Here is a 6,000-nt window from a genome sequence, read left to right as displayed (position 1 = left end):
TAGAACGGAAGTGGTTGTCAGTCACGCGTTCACAGGTGAGAATGATGATGAGTGTCATGGATCATCACATTCATCATGTTAAAGTGCAGCGAATATCTTAGAATAAGAATAAGCATGAATTGAATAGAAAATAGTAGTAATTGCATTAATACTCGAGGAACAGCAGAGCTCCACACCCTTAATCTATGGTGTGTAGAAACTCCACCGTTGAAAATACATAAGTGATGGTCCAGACATGGCCGAATGGCCAGCCCCCATAAATGTGATCAAAGGATCATAAGGTAATCCAAAAATAATCCAAAGATGTCTAATACAATAGTAAAATATCCTATTTATACTAGACTAGTTACTAGGGTTTACAGAAATAAGTCTAAATGTAAAAATCCACTTCCGGGGCCCACATTGGTGTGTGCTTGGGCTGAGCTTGAGCTTTACACGTGCAGAGGCTTCTTTTGGAGTTAAACGCCAAGTTGTAACGTGCTTGTGTCATGAAGGTCCAAGTGAAAAGCTTGAGACTGAGTGGTTAAAGTCATGATCCAAAGCAAAAAGAGTGTGCTTAAGAACTCTGGACACCTCTAACTGGGGACTCTAGCAAAGTTGAGTCACAATCTGAAAAGGTTCACCTAGTTGTGTGTTTGTGGTATTTATGTATCCGGTGGTAATACTGGAAAACAAGATGCTTAGGGTCACGACCAAGACTCATAAAGTAACTATGTTCAAGAATCATCATACTGAACTAGGAGAATCAATAACACTATCTGAATTCTGAGTTCCTATAGATGTCAATCATTCTGAACTTCAAAGTATAAAGTGAGATGCCAAAACTATTCATAAGCAAAAAGCTACTAGCCCTGCTCATCTAATTAGAACTAAGCTTCATTGGTGTTTTGGAATTTATTGTATATTCTCTTCTTTTTATCCTATTTTGTTTTCAGTTGCTTGGGGACAAGCAACAATTTAAGTTTGGTGTTGTGATGAGCGGATAATTTATACGCTTTTTGGCATTGTTTTTAGGTAGTTTCTAGTATATTTTAGTTACTTTTTAGTATATTTTTATTAGCTTTTATGAAAAATTCACAGTTCTGGACTTTACTATGAGTTTGTATGTTTTTCGGTGATTTCAGGTATTTTCTGGCTGAAATTGAGAGACCTGAGCAAAAATCTGATTTAGAGGCTGAGAAAGGACTGCAGATGTTGTTGGATTCTAACCTCCCTGCACTCGAAGTGGATTTTCTGGAGCTACAGAAATTCAATTGGCACGCTCTTAATTGCGTTGGAAAGTAGACATCTTGGGCTTTTCAAAAATATATAATAGTCCATACTTTGCCCGAGATTTGATGGCCCAAACTGGTGTCCAAACGCCCACCAGAGACCCTTTTCTAGCGTAAAACGCCAGAACTGGCACCAAAGCTAGAGTTAAATGCCCAAACTGGCACCAAAACTGGCGTTTAAACTCCAAGAAGAGCTTATGCACGTGAAAGCTTCAATGCTCAGCCCAAACACACACCAAGTAGGTCCCAAAAGTGAATTTCTGCACTATCTACTCATTTTCTGTAAACCTAGTTTACTAGTTTAGTATAACTAGCACTTTTTACTACTGTATTCACATCTTTAGACCACTTTTGATCTTTTGATCGGGTCTTTGAACCCTATTTCTAATGTATTATGCTATTTGGGGAGGCTGGCCATTCGGCCATGCCTAGACCTTGTTCTTATGTATTTTCCAACGGTGGAGTTTCTACACCTCACAGATTAAGGTGAGGAGCTCTGCTATTCCTCGAGTATTAATGCAAGTATTATTGTTTTTCTATTCAATTCACGCCTACTTCTCCTCCAAGATATACTCTTGTACTTCATTCAGTTAAGTCGGAATGAAGGGGTGATAGGTGACAATCACCCAATCTTCGTTACTCGCTTAGCCAAGATCCGTGTGCCTGACAACCCCAAAACGGTCTACATGATGTTCAACGTAGTCATTGGACGACAGCTGCAGTATACTCTCTTTGGTTTCTGACCCACGGATCTGAATCACCTCTCCTGACAACAGAGCATTCGAATCTGTGACGTTAGAACCTTCGTGGTATAAGCTAGAATCAATTGGCAGCATTCTTGAGATCCAAAAAGTTTAAACCTTGTCTGTGGTATTCCGAGTAGGATCTGGGATGGGATGACTGTGACAAGCTTCAAACTCGTGACTGTTGGGCGCAGTGACAGTGTGCAAAAGAATAAACGTATTCTATTCCGATACGATCGAGAACCGACAGCTGATTAGCCATGCAGGAAATCGTAGAGGACATGCTTTCATTGAGAGGACGGATGGTAGCCATTGACAATGGTGATCCACCAACATACAGCTTGCCATGGAAGGGAGTACGCATGATTGAATGAGGACAATAGGAAAACAGAGGTTCAGAGGCAACAAAGCATCTCCAAATGTTTATCTAAAATTTTCACCAAGGAACTACATAAGTAACTGTATTTTATTTTCCGTTTTATTTATCTTTTAATTATCAACACCTCATAACCATTTGAATCCGCCTGACTGAGATTTACAAGATGACCATAGCTTGCTTCAAGCCGACAATCTTCGTGGGATCGACTCTTACTCACGTAAGGTATTACTTGGACGACCCAGTGCACTTGCTGGTCAGCTATCCTTCATTATTAGGCTCGACTGCCATGCTTTCAGCTTCTTGTTCGAAAATCCTTGTGAGATTTCCTTCGGAGTGTTGTGCTTTAGCTTGTTGTAAATGCCTCTTTAAGGTCCTCTCAGGTTCAGGATAAAAATTAAAGAGAGGTTCTTTATCCCTGTTCCTGCTCATAAACAAGAAAAAGAAAACAAGAAGGAAGAAGAATGGGAGCTCTATGTTCAAGAACAGAGGACTCCCTGTGAGATGTGAAGAAGAAAGAAGAACAAAGATAGAGAAGAGAGGAGAAGAATTCGAAAAGAGAGGGACATAAATTCGAAAATTAGAAGTAAAAAGAGAAAATATTTTTGTTTTTATTTTATTTATTAATTAAATTCGAAAAAAAGCTAATTAACTAAAAAGATTTGAAAATTAAATAATCAATTTTCGAAAAAGAAGAAAGAGAAAGAGAGAAGATATTTTCAAAAATTAGAAGAGAGAAGAATTAGTTAGGAACTTTTGAAAAATAACAAAGAGAAAACAAGTAACTAATTAAAAAAGATTTGAAAATAATATAAGATAGAAGATTAAAAAAGATTTGAATTTAAAATTTAAAATTACAAAAGATAAGATAGAAATTCAAAAGATTTGAAAAAGATTTGATTTTGAAAATTGAAATTGGAAAAGATAAGATAAGAATTTGAAAATGATTCGAAAAAGATTTGGAAGAGATAAGATTTGAAATTTGATTTTTGAAAAAGATTTGATTTTGAAATTTGAAATTTGAAATTTGAAATTTAAAATTTTGAAATTGAATTTTAAAATTTGAATTTGAAATAAGAAAAGATAATATTTTTGAATTTTAAAGAAAGATAAAAAGATAAGATAGTAATTTGAAAATAGATATGATTTTTGAAAAGGTTTTGAATTTGAAATTTAAAACTAAGATAAAATAAGATGATGATTTTGAAATTAAAAATTGAAATCTTTTTTATATTTTTGAAAATTATGATAAAAAAAAGTTAGAAAAGATATCTTTTTTATTTTTTTTTTAATTAATGAAGAAAGAGAAAAACTACCAAAAGATAGCAAACTTAAAATTTTTAGATCTAAAGACACAAGATATAGAAATTTTCAAAGACAAACACCTAAAGACACCAAACTTAAAATTTTAAAGATCAAAACAAGAAGAAAAACAAGAACAATTTGAAGATCAATAAGAACACTAGTTTTGGGCCTTTAATTCTAAAGCAAAGTGTGAACTATTATATATATCTAGAAAGCCCTGGATGTTAGCTTTCTATAGCCATTGAGAATGCTCCATTTGGATTTCTGTAGCTCTAGAAAAGCTCCTTTGAGTGCAAGGAAGTCAAATATTGACAGTGATGACAAGTCATCTTAGCCTAGTTTCACTAGTCTTTTTCTTTTAATTTCACTTAGATTATGCACTTTCTTGAGGCTTAAGCAAGCTAAGTTAGGTAGATTTTCATGCTTCCTTTGATTAAACCAACCATATATGATTTAATGCAAATTCATGAGGTTTGATGCCATAATTGGTGCATATTAGGATAGAATGATCATCTCATGATTTCAAGCATAGCTTTGATGTGTTTGGTTGATTTATGATAGGTGAAGAAAGCTTGGAAAAGGATTGAAGTGAGAAGGAATGGCTAGAAGCTAAGATGAGACAATGAATCAAGGGAGATTGAACCAGGAACAAATGAAGTTGGAATTGAAGTTAGCCCCAACGTTAGCCCCTAACTTGGAGGCTAACATTGGGAACTAAAATTGCTCCCAGAGGTTAGCCACGTTAGCGCCAACGTTAGCCCCTAACTTGGAGGCTAACGTTGGCATGAGAAATTGCTCCCAGGGGTTAGCCACGTTAGCGCCAACGTTAGCCCCTAACTTGGAGGCTAACGTTGGCATTTGAATTGTTTCCCAGGGGTGTGCAACGTTAGCGCCAACGTTAGCCCCTAACTTGGAGGCTAACGTTGGCGCCATTCCAACATGAAGCAAGGCCAACGTTAGGGACAAAGTTAGCCCCCTAACGTTGGCCCAAACGTGAAGTGCAGAGAATGGGGTTTGCTGCTAAAAAAAGTTAGCCATGAAGTTAGCCCCTAACTTTGAGGCTAACTTTAAAAACCCAACTTTGCAAAACTCACATCCGGTTCAATTGATTCACTTGGGTCTCTTTCCAAATTTCAAGAGCAATCAACCAAGGCCTCCTTCAACCCAATTCCATCAAGAGCAAAGGCCCAAACCAAGGCTTGAAGATCAATTGAAGAAGGTGTATAAATAGGCTAGAATTCAATTTGTTTGGGGAGTTCTCTTTTTAGAATTTTGCTGAGAGCTTTCCTTGAGTTTTGAGTTATAGAGTGATCTTTAGTTTCTTGTTTCGGGGGAAGGAGAAGTCCATTCTCTTCCTCTTAGCTTTCAATTTCAATTACACTTGTCTGGGATCTTGGGTTGGAGAATTGAAGGAATTCTGTTTCAATCTCACCTTAGATCTCTCTTTTGATTTACTGTTTAATTGAATTTAGCTTCCTGTTAATTGCTCTTCTTCTATTTCCCTTGCAATCTACAATTTCCTGGCTATTGTTCTTGTTGGATCTAGGAAGGGCATTGAGATCTAGACTCAGTTTTCTAGTCTCTGGGTCCTGAGATCCAATTCTCACATTTTAAATTTTCTGCTCTTGCTTTACTTATTCATTTACCTTTCTGTTTTAACTACGATCTAATCCCAATTCCCAATTATCCTTCTGTTCGATGCAATTTACTTTTCCTTGTTTAATTTCTGCAAATCCAACTCCCAATTCCCTTTACAATTTAAGTCATTTACATTTCCAGCACTTTAAGATTTTGCAATTTACATTACTTGCTCTTTAAGTTTCTGCCATTTAATTTCTTGTTCTTTAAGATTCAGCAATTTACTCATTGCTCTCTTTACTTTCAATGCAATTTAAATTCTGCAACTCAATCAACCAAATCTTGATTCGCTTGACTAATTCAACCACTAAACTAAAATTGCTCAATCCTTCAATCCCTGTGGGATCAACCTCACACCCGTGAGTTTTTATTACTTGATGCGACCCGGTATACTTGCCGGTTAGATTGGTGTTATTTTTGGGAGAGATTCTTGTCTCAACCTAAAATATCCCATCAAGTTTTTGGCGCCGTTGCCGGGGATTGATTAGATTGACAATGATTAAGTGAGGTGGTTATCTAGATCAAGCACTTTTTCTTTAATTTTGATTAACCCACTAACTGTTTGATTTATTGTTTTAACTAACTAAAATTTCAATTTAGCAGTAAATTGAAACATCACTGGTTTGTGAATTCCTTTTGTCATGCTTGTATGTCAGGTACAAGAAGA

This window comes from Arachis stenosperma, chromosome 1, assembly GCF_014773155.1.
Source record: "Arachis stenosperma cultivar V10309 chromosome 1, arast.V10309.gnm1.PFL2, whole genome shotgun sequence".
Taxonomy (NCBI): domain Eukaryota; kingdom Viridiplantae; phylum Streptophyta; class Magnoliopsida; order Fabales; family Fabaceae; genus Arachis; species Arachis stenosperma.
Note: the sequence above shows the minus strand (reverse complement) of the source record.